The sequence below is a fragment of the Mustela nivalis genome, assembly GCF_964662115.1.
Source record: "Mustela nivalis genome assembly, contig: HAP1_SCAFFOLD_2064, whole genome shotgun sequence".
Lineage (NCBI taxonomy): Eukaryota > Metazoa > Chordata > Mammalia > Carnivora > Mustelidae > Mustela > Mustela nivalis.
Genome location: NW_028134600.1, coordinates 63,767 through 80,481, shown reverse-complemented (window position 1 = coordinate 80,481; position 16,715 = coordinate 63,767). Strand labels below are relative to the sequence as shown.

The 16,715-nt window shown below is 41.8% G+C and overlaps 1 long non-coding RNA gene across 1 annotated transcript; it reads left to right on the top strand.

Annotated features, from left to right (window-relative positions):
* Positions 1 to 4,866: 4,866 nt before the first annotated feature.
* LOC309858235 lies at positions 4,867 to 9,754 on the top strand. Its single transcript, XR_014308111.1, has 3 exons — positions 4,867 to 5,408; positions 7,746 to 8,183; positions 8,514 to 9,754. It is a non-coding gene; the product is annotated as an uncharacterized lncRNA (long non-coding RNA).
* The last annotated feature ends 6,961 nt before the right edge of the window (positions 9,755 to 16,715 follow it).

Here is a 16,715-nt window from a genome sequence, read left to right as displayed (position 1 = left end):
TGAGGCTGGAGTTGGGCTCAGAGGGGCTGCCAGAGCCACCAGAAGCATCCTGCCTCTGTCCTAGGAGAGGCCGGGCTGAAACTAGGCTTGAGGGGCAGGTGGCTGCTGTGACCCCGATGGGTCACCCCCAGCCTACAGGTCCCCCATTGTAGTCCTTCCTCACCCTCCCTCTACACACCCCTCCCTAACCCCCCCCCACTCCCCCCCAGTTAAACTGATGACCAAAGACCTTTCTTATGCCGGAAGCAAAAACCAAAACTTTTTGTTGGCTTTTTCCTTTGTCGCCTCCTGCACCCCCTACTCCTCCTTGCTCCTCGACCTTGGCCCCAGGCTGGAAGTCCTCCCTTCACTTAAGTTATTGTTTTAAACCAAAGTTTACAGTGTCTGTTGGTGGCCCAGACCCTCTTTCCACCCTTCCTCCAACCCACCCCGAGGACCCTGGGACTCAGTAGAGGCTGTGGGCCCTGCTCACCCCGACTCTACCCTTGGCCAGCCCGGAGGAAGGCAAGAGGGCGGAAGGAAGGAGGTGCACTGCCCTCAGCACCCCAAGGGGTTCCCCTGTCCTCAGGCAGTGGACCTCAAGCCCTAGTGCCCACCCTGGGCTTCTTCCTGGGGGCTCTCCAGACCCCTCGCAAGGACCAAGTCCCCCATCACGCTGGGAGTGTGGATTCCAGCAGAGGAGCTGGGAAAAAAAAAGTGAGACTCCACAGACCCCCTATGGGGGACCCCAACTTGGGCCAAGGACTGGGTGTGTTGGATGCTTATGATACCCCAGGCCAGGCCCCTTTGCTGAGAAGACTCCTTGGACTATTTCCCAAGAACCACCCCCACATACACCCCTTCACAAGCCACCCCTCCTGAGAGGCAGGGGGCCCTCCGCCCCTCCCCATGTACTCCCCACCTGTGTTCTGTTTGACCAGCACAGAAATATTAAACGTCCTCTTTTCACCAGGAAAAAAAAAAAAAAAAAAAGAAGGAGCCTATGACCTTTTAAATTCTAGATAAAACCCATACTCTTGTCTCTTCTGCTCATTCTAGTTGCCAAAGCAAGTCACGTGGCCAACCCCAAAGCTAAAATTCAAGGAAACAGACTTATTTATTCCTGAGTGATAAAACCTGTAAATTACAGGTGAAGTGTGTGGATAGACGGAGGAGCAAAGGTTAGGGCCAGTAATTTAGTCTTTCGTAGTGCGGAGGGGAGAAAGTCTCTTAATTAGCTGTGCTTGGCTCCTGTGTCCATCCCTTGACCAACAGTCCCTGAGGCCAGGGTGGGGACATGGTAGTATGATTGAAAACTCTAACAGGACCCTGTGCTTGAAGTGAGGAAGAAGAGCTTCTTCCCCAAAAGAAGGAGATGCTGATCTGGGAAGAGAGGAGGAGTGCTGGAACCAAGATAAGCAACGTCTGCTACTGTGCCTTGGCTTGTTAGTCCTTGTAATCGCTCTCTCATACAGGTCCTACTAATATCCTCTTTTCAGAGCTGAGAAAACCGAAGTTGAGAGAGGTTATATAACTTTCTCAAAATGACACATATGAGTGATGGAACTTTTTGGATTAAAAAAATAGAGGTACCGGGATGTGGCTGGCTCAGTCAGCAAGGGACTCTTGATCTTGGAGCTGGGAGTTCACAACTCACATGGAGTGTAGAGATTACCAAAAAAAAAAAAAAAAAAAAAAAAAGTAGCTGGGGAGAGGGTGCGCCTGGGTGGCTCGGTCACTAAACTGCCTTTGGTTTGGACCGTGATTGTGGAGTCCTGAGATCGAGCCCTGCTTCGGGTTCTCTGCTCAGTGGGAAGCTGGCTTCTCCCTTTCCTACTACCCCTGCTTGTGTTCTCTCTTGCTGTATCTCTCTCTGTCAAATACATATATGAAATCTTTCTTTTTTTAAAAGATTTTATTTTTTATTTATTTGACATAGAGATCACAAGTAGGCAGAGTGACAGGCAGAGAGAGAATGGAAAGCAGGCTCCCAGCTGAGCAGAGAGCCCTATGCGGGGCTCGATCCCAGGACTCTGAGATCATGATCTGAGCCAAAGGCAGAGGCTTTAACCCACTGAGCCACCAAGATCCCTCCATATATAAAATCTAAAAAAAAAAAAAAAAAGAGGCTCCTGGGTGGCTTCATTGGTTAAGTGTCTCTCTTTGGCTCAGGTCGTGATCCTGGGTCCTGGGATGAAGCCCTGCCTTGGAGTCCCTGGAGTCCCTGCTCAGTGGGGAGTCTGCTTCTCCTTCTGCCTCTCCCCTCCTGGCTTGTGCTCTCTCTCCCTCTCTGCCAAATAAATAAAATCCTTAAGGAAAAAAAAAATAGATTTATCTATTCATGAAAGCTACAGTAGTCAAGAGAGTGGTGGTATTTATTGAAAGGATAGACACCAAGATCAATGGAACAGAATACAGCGTCCAGAAATAGACACACCCATTTATTGTCAACCGATTTTTAATAAAAGCACAAAACCAATTCATTGTAGGAAGGATAAACTTTTCAGTAAATGGTGTTGACACCATTTGTTAACAACTATACACATGCACACACACACACACACACAGACAAGAAGAGAAGAGAAAAAAGAAAAAAAAAAGAGGAAAGAAAAAAAGAAAAAGAATCTTGACCTATACTTTTCACCTTAGGCAAAAATGGATATGCAAAAGCCTCGTAATGGATCATAGACCTAACTGTAGAATGTAAAACTATAAAGCTTCTAGAAGGGGCGCCTGTGTGACTTAAAGCCTCTGCCTTCGGCTCGGGTCATGATCCCCAGGGTCCTGGGACTGAGCCCTACATCAGGCTCTCTGCTCAGCAGGGAGCCTGCTTCCTCCTCTCTCTGCCTGCTTCTCTGCCTACTTGTGATTTCTGTTTGTCAAAAAAATAAATAAAATCTTAAAAAAAACTAAAGCTTCTAGAAGAAAATGTAGAAGACGATGTCTGTGAACTTGGATAAGGGAAAGATTTCTTAGATATGACACTGAAAGCACGATTCATGAAAGAAAAAAATTGTTAATTGGACTCCATCAAAATTAACAACCTTTATTGTGTGAAATGACCATTAAGAGAATGAAAAGACAAACCATGGTCTAGGAGAAATAGTTTTGAATCACATATCTGACAAAGGACTTGTATACAGAACATGTAAGAATTTTTAAGATTTATCAATGAGAAAACCACCCGGTTAAAAATGGACAAAAGATTCTTTTAAAATTCTCTATATGAATTTATATATATATGTGTGTGTTTGTGTGTGTGTGTGTGTGTGTGTGTGTGTATACACACTTTTAAAAATGATTATATTTAGGGTGCCTGGGTGGCTCAGTGGGTTAAAGCCTCTGCCTTCAGCTCAGGTCATGATCCCAGAGTCCTGGGATCGAGCCCGGCATCGGGCTCTCTGCTCAGCGGGGAGCCTGCTTCCTCCTCTCTCTCTGCCTGCCTCTCTGCCTACTTGTGATCTCTATCTGTCAAATAAATAAATAAATCTTTTAAAAAAATGATTATATTTATTATTTGAGAGAGAGAGAAAGCAAGCAAGCAGGGGGAGGGGCAGAGGCAGAGGGAGAGGACAAGCAGACTGTGCTGAGTGCACAGCCCAACATGGGGCTTGATCTCACAGCCCGGAGATCATGAGCTGAGCTGAAACCAAGAGTCAGTCGCTTAACCATTTGGATGACACAGGTGCCCCATATATATCCTTTAAGTAATACTTTATTAGTATAATCCAAATTTTCTGCATGACACAGACATTAAGGGGGATAATTTTTAAAATTTCATGCAGTTGAGCAATTTTAGAGGCTGCTTTTGTTATGTATCACATTACAAGGTAAAAATATAGGATGTATAGGTTTTCTGCCTTTCTGATACTTATTATATTTTTTTAGCTAAGCTGTCTAAAAAAAGTAGTCAACATGGATTTGGTTAAAAAAAAGGTTCTTTTGGGGCGCCTGGGTGGCTCAGTGGGTTGAGCCTCTACCTTCGGCCCAGGTCATGATCCCAGGGTCCTGGGATCGAGCCCCACATCGGGCTCTCTCCTTGGCAGGGAGCCTGCTTCTCCCTCTCTCTCTCTCTCTGCCTGCCTCTCTGCCTACTTGTGACCTCTCTGTCTCTGTCAAATAAATAAAATCTTTAAAAAAAAAAAAAAGGTTCTTTTGTCTTGCCATTAAATTTTTACTATGACAAAGTTATTTTGTCATTTATTATTTGATATAATTTTTAAAATTGTGCTTTATCTTTAAAAATTTTTATTTTAATTTCAGTGTTAACATACAGTGTTACTTAGTTTCAAGTGTAAAATACAGCGATTCAATACTTCTACACATCACTCAGTGCTCATCATAATAAGTGTACCCTTAATTCCCTTCGTGTATTTCACTCATTGCCCCATCCACCTCCCCTGTGGTAAACATCAGTTCTCTATAGTTAAGAGTCTGTTTTTTGGTTAGACTTTTTTTTTTCATTATTTGTTTCTTAAACTCCACATACGAATATTTGTCTCTCTTTGACTGACTTATTTCACTTAGCATCATACTCTCTAGATCCACCCATGTTGTTTTAAATGGCAAGGTTTCATTCTTTTTTATGAGTAATATATATATTACATATATAATATATATTTATGTATCAAGTCTGAGCTGGGCTTTGTGCTCAGTGGGGAGCCTGCTACTCTCTTTCCTTCTGCCCTTCCCCCTGCTCGTGCTCTCTCTCTCTCTCTCTTTTTAAATATTTTATTTATTTATTTGAAAGAGAGAGAGAGAGAGAGTGGGAGAAAGAGCACAAGCAGGGGGAGAAACAGGCTCCTGACCGAGCAGGGAGCCTGATAGTGGGGATCAATCCCAGGACCCAGGTGAAGGCAGGTGCTTAATTGACTGAGCTACCCAGGTGCTCCAGTAAATAAAATCTTAAAAAAATAAAAATAAACTGCACGCTTCTTGCTTACGCCAGTGTTCTTGAAAACACTTTCCTAGCTCCCGGCTTCCCCTCGCACGGGTGACTTGACCTCCTTGTAAACCCAGTTCCATGTGGTGTCTGTGCCCTCCTGGAAATCCATGCTCCTGATCTGCTTTTCCACCACCAGATAACCCTACAAACTTGTGCCTGCCTAGACCCCACACTCGCTTCACCCTGACCTAAGTTCTTCTTCCCTCTCCTTCTTGTCTGCTTGGAATTTTGTTTTCTGTCTGTGTGCCAGAGGGAAAAAATGTATCATAATGATGTAGCCACCATGCCTCCCCTCTTGTCTGCAGGAAGGCTGAATGCTTTGTGTGCTCGGCTCACTCTAGAGGGCTTGTTGAATTAAGCAGAGTGCCCGGCAGGGACGAGGATGAAAATGCTGAGAGAAGACCAAATTGCTCTCCCCACCCCAGGCTGAGGGTGAACCTTGAAAGAAAAGTTCACGAGAAGGTTGAAGAGGCAGAAGAAATGGGTGAGCTATAGGCTGTAGGGCTTTTGAGGAAAGAGAAACTTGATGCGTATTTAAAAGGAAGGTTTCCTGTATGACCTGTACGGGTATTGTTGTCTTTGCCTCCCTAAGAAGCTGGCTGTGTGGGAGCTTGGAGGCAATAAGTGCTGAGGTTGGCCTTAAGGCAAGGGCAGGATGACCCCAAACAGCCCAAATAGTTTTACGTGGGAAGAGTGAGGCAAGGGAAGGCCTCCCAGTGGCATTTGCTCAGGCCTCGGGGATTCTTCAGAAAGCCTGCAGGAAGAAGCTACGCCTCAGAGCAGTCCAAGAAAGAGAGACATGAGGGCATTTACCTGCCTGCCCCCTCCTGTCTCCATTTCCTTTGGCCAAGGTTTCCCCCTACAGGGAGCTAAACCCCCTGAACTCCCTGGGGGTGTGGTCTGGCCACTCTATGACCCTCCCTCAGAAAATCAAGTTCACACCTTGCGGCTTGGCTGTTTCACTGCAGTCTGGAAGTGGGGTGACTTGCATGGGTGGGGCACTGACTGCCTGAAAGACTGGAAGAGGAAGTGGAGGGAATCTGAGAAGGTTGGAAGCATTTGTCCCTGAAACTGAGAAAAGCTTTTATGTATATCTTGCTCCAAATTGTATCGTCTTTTGTTTTTGTTATATATATATATATATATATATATATATATATATATATATATATATATATATATTTTTTTTTTTTTTTAAGAGAGAGGGAGAGAGAGAATGAGAGAATCATAAGCAGGCTCCATGCCTAGTACTGAGCCTGACTTGGGGTTCCATCTTGTGACCCTGGGATCACGACCTGAGCCGAAATCAAGAGTTGAACGTTTAACCAACTGAGTCACCCAGATGTCCCAATGAATCATGTTTTTAAGTGCAAAGCTAATAAATGTATGAACTGATGTGTTTTCACAAAAACTTGAAAAACTACTGGGGAAACATTCCCTAATGCTAATTGATAATACCCCAGAAATTTTTCTTTAGAATTCCAGATTATGGGGTGCCTGGGTGGCCCAGTCAGTTAAGTGTCCAACTCTTGGTTTCAGCTCAGGTCTGATCTCAGGATTGTGGGATCGAGCCCAACATTGGGCTCCCCGATAAGCAAGAAGTCTGCTTGGTTTTTCTCTCTCCCTCTGCCCTTCCCCCCAAAATAAATAAATAAATCTTAAAAAAAAAATCTAGATTATAACCCTAGCACACAGTCCTACCTGGTGGGAACTTCGACCATTTTGGTTTAAAAAAAAAAAAAAAACAAGTTGTGTAATTACTCAATAATACATATAGTATTTTTATTAGTTTAAAAAAAAATCAAGTAGAAATTGCCCTTCCAAGTGAAGGTAGTTGTTTTAGACTTTTCTCTGCCCTTTCTTAAACTCAGTGCTGAACTGAAAAAGGGCATGATTTAATTGGCAGATTTGGGGAAAATAAAGCGGGCATGCCCAGTTCATTTGCATCCACTCTCCTTCTTGGAATCGAGGGAGCATGAGGTCTGCTCTCAGGGCAGCCTGACGCCCCCACCCACAAGGAGGCAAGTCCCCTTTGGACGAGACCTGCTGGCTCTCACTCCAGCTGGGTGTCGGGAAGCTCTTCTGACTCAACCCAGCTTTATCAGGAACTAAGTAATACTTGCGCCTCCTTCGTCCACTCCTTTATCTTAATTCTTCATTTGTTTTAAACTCAGAAAAGGAGACAGGGTGCTATTTATTGGGTTCTGCTTCAGTGTTCCAGCCTGTCGTATGCTGGCCAGAAAGTGGACGTGTAAGAAATAAGGTGCACAATTAGGGAGAACCCCGTGAATACCCGGGGAGTGACGGAGGCCTCTGGAGTGGCAAGGGTTTGGCCTTGGCCCTGCGGTCTTGCTCCTTAGTGTGCATGCAGGACATTTCGATCTTGGCAGTGTGTATAGGCTTGTATTGAGCCAGGTGGGTTTTCATGGTGGTGCACTTGGCTCTGAACAGTGCGGGCCTGGGAAAAAAGGCCTTGGAAAAGCCACTCTGAATCTCTAAGAGGGCCTTGGCAAGGGCACAGAGGCCATAGAGAAGGACTTAGCAGAGGCCAGCAAGCTGAAGAGACCTTAATAAGCAGTTCAAGCTGAGGCAAGGATTCAATTATAGGGAGAGAGAAAGTCTTTTCATATACTGCCCTTTTAGATATTAAAGGAGTAGAAAAGTATTTGCTCTTTTTAAACAGTGGGGGCAGCTGGGTTCTCTTTGGACCAGAGAGCATGGGTGAGAGACGAGTTTTCAATGTGCTAGGTCTGGGAGGGTAATGTGAACAAACAGTCCCAATTTTAATTCCTTTTTTATGTTGCTTTGAACTATCTTCAAGGGCAAAAGTGGATGGACTAAGTTTGCATTGATGTGGCTCAAGAATCCCTCCCTCTACTTGTCCTCAAGTTGCTAGACACCAGTTATTTAAATATGATGGAGAAATCCTCCCCAGGTGATGATTTTCTTAGGCCTAAGCAATTCCACTAGAAAGGGGTGGTGGGAAAAGCCCCTGAAGCACAAGAAGAAAAATGCTTCCTGGTTATTGTGGGAGCTCTGTTACTGGACGGAATTCATCTTCACTGCAACGCTATGGCGCAGGCACCTAAAGGTCAAAATGGCCATGGAAATGAAAGGGTTCTGACCAGCTGGGTGGGAAAGAACAGCTCCACCAATAAGGTCGAATGACTGAAGGTGTTTCTACTGCACATTTCTGCCTTTGCAAGAAGGCACCCCCCCACCCCAAGTGCCTTCCCAGAGGTGGGGCATCCTGGTTCTGGTAAGTGCAAGGTGCCATTGTGCAGAAATTAACCTGTAGCTAGTAGATTTCTCCTAACTGGGTTTTAATTCACAGTGCACATGTTCTGGATTCTTGGTCTTAATCAACTGGCTTCTTGGTGAGGCTGCTATCTTTGTGATAGTCTTTGGCAACCCAAAATGCTGATGCTGGCTATTTTGCTTGAGATACTTGTGAAAAAATTGTCTTTTCTGGCTATGGTATGTGTAGAGCTGGTGCTATATGATCAATTTGCATCTTCTACTAAATCTGTAGACTCTAGGAAAGAGTACATTACAGACTTGCTGGTGTAACTGTTGTTTTCTAATTTAGGGGTCTTGTAGGAGCTGCTGCCATTCCAGTGAGATCTGGCTTAAGCTGTAGTTACTAAAGATCCTTGACTCAACCCTGACATTGAAATCCCCTTCAACTGAGACAGAGCGGAATAAAAAATTGGGGAAGATGAATTTTGGACCTTAATTTTTTTGAATTTTAACCCACAAAAACAAGATAATTTTATTTTGAACCTTACTTTCTTTGAACTTTCATGTCTCATGATTTGGATTTCATTCCTTGGACCTTATTTTCTCTCTAACCATTTGATCAAAGGAAGAGAAGAAGTTAATGTTAACAAATCTTTTCCCCTCAACATTATTGGCATTTTGTTATTGGGGTTTTGTTGTGCATATTAATATTGGAATCACGTAGTTTTGTCATATGATCCTCTGATTTCCTCTGCCGACAACACGGACAGGCATGATAAAAACAGGTGATAGGAAAATGAACATTTCAACCTTGGATACAAAATGGCATTGAACTATTTAATTAATGCATTATAGGGAACTATTTTGGAACCTTTTGTGAGTGAAATCTCTTCCCCATCACTGCTCCTGGGAGGGCACCAAGTTGGCGGGTATAAGAGGGAAGGGTGGCCTCTTGAAGATGGAGCAAGACTGTTCTGATAGGCTGCTGGGACCCTCTCTTAATGCTGGGACCCTCTCTTAAGGATGTCAGATACACCTCTGGTTGACAGAGATTTAATGTCTACACCAGTGGTTTAAGAGAACCAAAAAATCAAGGGACTATTAGTGGGAGAATAATTCTCCCAACTTTTGATATTACCTTCTGTCATAGGCTGAGTGGTTCCCCAAACATGTCCATGTCCTAATCCCCAGAACCTGTGAATATGTTACTGTATATCAGAGACTTTACAGATGTGAGTAAGTTAAGATCCTGAGGTAGGGAGGTTATCCTGGATTATCTGGTTGGCCTGATGTGATCACAAAGGTCATTATCAGAGGGACACAAGAGAAGTAAGAGTCAGAGAGGAAGGTGATGCGATGACAACCAGAGATGCAACTGATGATCATTGGCAATGGAGGAAGGAGACACAAGCAAAGAAGCACAGGCAGCCACAAATGACAAAAAAGCCCAACAACAACAACAACACAACAAACCCTGCCAGCACAACAACAACAACAACAACAACAACAAACCCTGCCAGCACCTTGACTTTACCTGAAAATGGATTTTGGACTTCCGACCTCCAGAACTACTAGAGAGTAAAGTTGTGTGTTTTTTTTTTTTGTTTTTTTTTTTAAAGATTTTATTTATTTATTTGACAGAGAGAAATCACAAGTAGATGGAGAGGCAGGCAGAGAGAGAGAGAGAGAGGGAAGCAGGCTCCCTGCTGAGCAGAGAGCCCGATGCAGGACTCAATCCCAGGACCCTGAGATCATGACCTGAGCTGAAGGCAGCGGCTTAACCCACTGAACCACCCAGGCGCCCAAAGTTGTGTTGTTTTAAGTAACCACATTGTAATTTGTTGCAGTGGCCACAGGAAATGAATACACTTTCCATACTTGAGGGAACCTGACTTAGTAGATCTTTTGTGTCTTTGGAGAAGGCGATGTAATCTGATGGGTGAATCTGGAATAATAAATCGGACACGATTGGCTTGTTTCATTTTTCTTCCTCTCTGGGAGCCAGTCAGCCCAAGAAAACACAACATCTGCCTTTTCCAGGGCAGGGCTACACAGGTGCACTTGGGGATGTTGGGTTTGGCTGGTTATATCTGTACAATTGGGTGGTTCAGTATTAGGAGGCTCATTTGCCTTTCGTGCTAAACTACATTCTCCAGTGGCTTTTTATCAGGAAAGGTGATATTTTGGTTCCTATTTACAATTTCTTGAATTATTTCTCTTGTGTATAATTCAAGCATGGTAAAAGGGTGAACTCAAAGATAATGGATTGAATAAAAATGATGCAACCTTCTCTTCCAGCTCCAAATTCTGTAAGGAATGGAAAAGGTAGATGAAGAAAATCAAGCTGCATGGAAAACAAGAGGGGAAACTTTCCAGGGACCAGCAATTATGACAAAAATGTCTGCATGTCATAGGACCAGGTGAAGAAAGTCTACCATAGCTAAAACTAGAACAGTGATTTTTTTGCTGTAAAATATAGGAAGGACACCCTGAATGCTCATTGCCCCAAAGGGATAGATGCTATCAGCAGGGAAATGTTCAAAGTTCAAATAAATTGACCAATTCAGATACCAGAGAAGGAATATCTAGATGGTTTGATCCTTCCTCACCACCCCTTCAGCCAGATGATAGTCATGGCAGTATCTCTCGCCCATGGAAAGAAAAATGGCGAGGAGGGTGAGAGTAAGAAAGTAAGGAAAGACCCCACCTTCAGGGTCTAGTGGTATCTGGGAAGAATGAGGAGAACCTGCACCAGAACACTCTCTACCAAGGTATAACCAGTGAAACCTTCTATCCTTCCTCAAAACAGGTTAAGATAAGTAATAGAATGTAGACCTAACAGGGGATGTCTTCTATAGAGATGAGCAAAAAAATGAAGAATGCCAAACTTGAAAGGCCACCGTGAAAGAGATGGAAGAAAGGCAACAACAGATGGTCACAATTTCTGAGAAAATGGAGTTAGTAGAGCAAGAGGATTAGGACTTTACAATAGGTTATGATTTGTGTTGTGAAAGAAATGTGAAGGTTTCATACACTTAAGTATCAATAAACTGGAGATTATGGAACTTGTTGAAATAATAAAACGGCTAAATCAAGTTTGCTGAAAAACAAATTAACAAACTGGAAAACAGAGCTATGAAATCCTCTATAATTAAGATTAGTGAAAGATCCAGAATTCTAATTTTTATCTAATAAGAGTTCCAGGAGCACCTGGGTAGCTCAGTCGGTTAAGTGGCTGACTTTATTTATTTATTTTTTATTTTTTTTAAGTGGCTGACTTTTGATTTCAGCTCAGATCATGATCTCAGGGTCTTGGGATAGAGCTCTGCATCAGGCTCAGTGCTCACTGGGGAGTCTGCTTCGGAATACTCTCTCTTCCTCTGCCCCTTCCTCCTGTTATCTCTCTCTCTCTCCCCTTCTCTCAAATAAATAAATAAATCTTTAAAAAAAAAAAAAAGAAAAAATATAGAGTAGGGAAGAGAGGCAGAGCATTTAAATAAGTCCGGAAAGAAGGCTTGATTGAAAGCGCCTACAAATAGTATGAAATTTATGAATAGAAGAGATAAGGAAAGAAGCCTTAAAATCTTCCAGACAAAACAAATAGAAGGCCTGTAAAGGAGGGAGACTCAAACCAACATCAGATCTCTCATCAACAGCACTGTATTAAAAAGGAAAATCAAAAGACAAGTAGGATGGTGAACCTAATATTAAGATTCATAAAATGCAAATAAAAACAATTATGTGAAAAAAAGAAAATAAAACAAAACAATAATGTGATGCAATTTTTAAGCCATCTCGGCAAAAATAAATTTAAGTATGATACCAATTGTTGAGGGCATAGAGCCATAGGACCTACTCTGTACCACTAAGGGAAGATAACTGGTTTGTCCACTTTGGAAAACAATTTGGTCATGTCTGGAATAGTTACAAATGCACATAACGTAGCCATAGGATTCCACTCTGAGACATTCACTCTAGAGAAAGTCTTGCTACAGGAAGTCAACAAGACTCAGAAGAAAATATTCAGAGCAATTGTTAACTAGAAAATTCTATTGTTAAAATAGAAAAATTGGAAGCATGCATTAGAAAATGTATTAGAAAAATGAGTAGTTAACTTGGGTTCTTTTCTTTCTCTTTCTCTCTTTTTAATTGTTTTTTATGTTAGTCCCAATAGAATACATCATTAGTTTTTGATGTAGTGTTCTGTGATTCATTGTTTGTGTATAACACCCAGTTCTCCATGCAATCCACCCTCCTTAATACCCACCACCTGGCTCACCCATCCCCCACCCCCTCCCCTCTGAAACCCTCAGTTTGTTTCCGGGTGTCCATAGTCTCTCATGGTTCATCTCCCTCTCTGATTTCTCCCCGTTCATTTTCCCCTTCCTTCTCCTAATGTCCTCCATGCTATTCTTTACGTTCCACAAATAAGTGAAAAGAAGGCCCATATGCAACCCAATGTTCATAGCAACAATGTCCACAATAGCCAAAATGCGGAAAGAGCTAAGATGCCCTTCAACAGGCAAATGAATAAAGAAGATGTGGTCCATATACACACTGGAATATTATGCAGCCATCAGAAAGGATGAATGCCCAGCTTTTGCATCAACTTGGATGGGACTGGAGGAGATTATGCTGAGTGAAATAAGTCAAGCAGAGAAAGTCAATTAACTTGGATTCTGTTTATAAAAAGATTACTACAAATCAATCTGATGAGATTATGATTAAGCTTGAGCTTCACATTCAGCATGGTGATGACTTTCACCAATGTAATATTGAATGAAAAAAGCAAATTGTCAAAAGAAAATACATTCAGTAAGATATAATTTATATAAAATTGGAAACAACCAAAAAAATACTATGTATTGATTCAGGATACATATGAAGTAGATAAAACCTAACGAAATGCATGGAATGATAAGCACCAGATGCAGGACAGTGTTTACCACTGCAGGAAAAAGAGGAGGATGTCATCACTAAGAAACATCAAATCAAAAGAAGTAACTAGAGAACATTTGCATCAAACAATTAAAATCTTAATTTTTTTTTTAAAGATTTTATTTATTTGTCAGAGACAGAGGGAGAGAGAGCGAGCGAGCACAGAGACAGAGGCAGGCAGAGACAGAGGGAGATGCAGGCTCCCTGCCGAGCAAGGAGCCCTATGTGGGACTCGATCCCAGGACCCTGGGATCGTGACCTGAGCCGAAGGCAGCTGCTTAACCAACTCAGCCACCCAGGCATCCCAAAATCTTAATCAAAGATATTGAAACATATAAATCCCATATATGTTGTGTATATATATCCAACAGGTAGAGAAATACCATTTTCTTTAATTCACATAAAACATGTACAAAAATTGAGCATGTGGTAGGACTGTTTTCCAACCTGTATAGTATGTGGGTCCTGTATACCAGGGGCCAGAGGTTTGGGGATTATAGCCTGACTCCTACCAGCATCCTAATCTGGGGCTCTAAATTCCTTTTGCCCTCAGGAGATGTGCAAGTATCGTTTTCTATATGTAACATGATACCAAAAGATTTGGGAAGCAGATGCTTGACCATAAAGAAAAGCTCAATAAATTTCAGGCCTTATGCAGTGACTACAATGTAATAAAATTAGAAACTGAGAATAAAAAGAACTATCCTCAAATCTATACACTTAAAAATTAAGACTACAAAGAGACATTTCAATAACTCTTGGATTAAAGGGAAAGTTCAAATAGAAGTAACATTATTTAGAATTGCTCGGCAGTAAGACCCATGGAATGGAACCAAAGAAGGAAATCTGTAGTTTAATTAATTAATTTTTTAAATTTAATTATTTATTTTAAGTTGTCTTTCTACCCAGTGGGGGTCTCAAACTCATGACCTCAAGATCAAGAGTCGCATTCTCCACCACCAAACTGAGCCAGCCAGGTGCCCTGGAAATCTGTAATTTTAAATGTACTTTTTTAGAAAACAAGAAAGAAAATAAGTGACTAGAATATTAACCCAAGGAGCTAGAAAAGTAACAAACCCAAAGAGAGTAAAAGAAAGGAGATACTGTAGATAAAATGGGAAACTCGGGAATATACATCTGACTTTTTTTTTTTTAAAGTAATCCCTACACCCAGCCTGGGACTCGAGTTTACAGCCCCGACTTCAAGTCACATGTTTCAACAACTGAGCCAGCCAGCGGCCTCCATCTTTTTCTTTTTACATTTTTATTTGCTAACTCTGGCAACCCTAAAATTAATGAAAACAGAAAATGAAGTTAGGTTTTTTGGGGGGTGGGGAACAAGCAATTAGATAAACTTTTAGAAAGTTTAATCAAAAAAGAAAAGATAAACTTGACTTTGGGATAGAAAGAGACATATTATAGAGATTTTTCAGAGTTACTAGAGAATACCATGTGTAATTTGTGTGCCAATATGTTTAATGAGATGGACAATTATTGCAGATAACTTAAATGTCAAAAATTGAATCCACAATAAGTAAAAAATCCAAAATACATTAACAACCACAAAAGAAATTGAAATGACTGTCAAAGGAATACCCACTAAAGAGGTCCATGGTCTAAATGTGGTCTGTGTTTTACAATGAATTCTCCCAGGCAAAGAACAGATAATTCTCATCCTATCCAAGCCTTTTCAGAGCACAGAATCAAATGGAAAGCTATGTGACTCATTTTATAATCCTGATGACAAGGACAACACAACAGAAGAAACAGACTCAGTCCCATATAGGAGCACAGAAGAATCAATCACTCACTCAACAAGCAAATCTAATTTAGATGTGTTCTGAAAGAATAATGCATCATGACTAATTAAAATTTACCATACAATGTAAGAATCATCTAAATTAAAATTGTTAACTAGTTTACCACATCAACAGATTCATTTACTAAGTGTTTAATGAGCTCCGGTTACCTACCAGGCACTGTACTGGGAACTAAGAAAACAACAGCAAACCAGCAGCTTTAAAAAATGTTTAAGTCAACTTTATCTGAAACCCTATCATAAGAATCAGAATTCAGTAAATCTTTCATTTGAATAAAAATGTAATCACTTAAGTAATAGTAATTTCCTAAACTAAAAATGGGCAAAAATTCAAAATGAGTTTTAAACAGAGACTTTTTTTTTAAAGTCTCTAGTTCAGGGGCACCTAGGTGGCTCAGTCAATTAAGCATCGGACTCTTGATTTTGGTTCAGGTCATGATCTCAAGGTTGTGAGACTGAGCCTTGCATTGGGCTCAACGTTGGGCATGAGCCTGCTTGAGATTCTCTCTCCCTCTCCCCCTGCCCCTCCCCCATTTTATCTCTTTCTCTCTTAAAAAAAAAAAAGAAATAAAAATAAAAAGTTCAGCAGTAGGTGTGATTGAAAGCTGAATCAACTCTGAGGAGAACCCACCACATCAAGATACAGGGATGGTGGAGTGAAATAGTACACAAGAGAATAAAACCAGGCAAATGTTTTGGTGAATGGGTATTTCTCATTGCTTCTGAAGGATGTGGTAGGCTAGGAAAAAAGGGATTGGTAGAAAGGATTTTGAGGGGGTCCATACGGGCTTTCTGGATATACAGGAGGGAGAAGAGGTCCCCTGGACACACTGGCAATGGAGGGCTGTGAATTAGCGAATGAGGCATGTGATAATTAATTCTGTTGTCAGTTTGCTAGGCCGTGGTGCCCAGTTGTTTAGTCAAACACCAGTCTAGATGTTGCTATGAAGGTTGTTTTTTTATTTTTTAATTTTTTTTTTTTTTTTTAAAGATTTTATTTATTTATTTGACAGAGAGAAATCACAAGTAGATGGAGAGGCAGGCAGAGAGAGAGAGAGAGGGAAGCAGGCTCCCTGCCGAGCAGAGAGCCCGATGCGGGACTCGATCCCAGGACCCCGAGATCATGACCTGAGCCGAAGGCAGCGGCCTAACCACTGAGCCACCCAGGCGCCCCTTATTTTTTAATTTTTAAAAAATATATTTAAAAAATATTTAAGATATTTAAAAAATAAATAAATTTTATTTATTTATTTGAGCAAGAGAGAGAGAGAGCACAAGCAGGGAGATGGAGAGGGAGAGGGAGAAGCAGTCTCCCACTGAGCAGGGAGCCAGAAGTGGGGCTTGTCCAGGAATCATGACCTGAGCTGAAGACAGATGCTTAACTGACTGAGCCACCCAGGTACCCTGAAGGTTATTTTCTCAGATGTGATTTGCCTTTATATCAATAGATTCTGAATGAAACAGATTACTCTCCACCATGTGGGTGGGCCTGGTCCAATCAGTTGAAGGCCTTAAAAGCAAAGACTGAAGTTTTTCACAGAGGCAAATCTGCTTCCAGATTGTACTGTCTACTCCAGCCTGACTTTCCAGCCTGTCGATTTCACACTCAAAATTGCAACATCAACTTTTCCCTGAATTTCTTGCCAGCCAGCCTGCAAGAAGTTCAGACTTGCCTGCCCCACAATTGTGTGAGCCAGTTCTTTCAAATAAATCTTTCTCTCTGTGTATATCTTATTGGTTCTGTTTCTCTGGAGAATCCTACTACAGGGCAGAAGAACAAAGTCTGTGAACAAA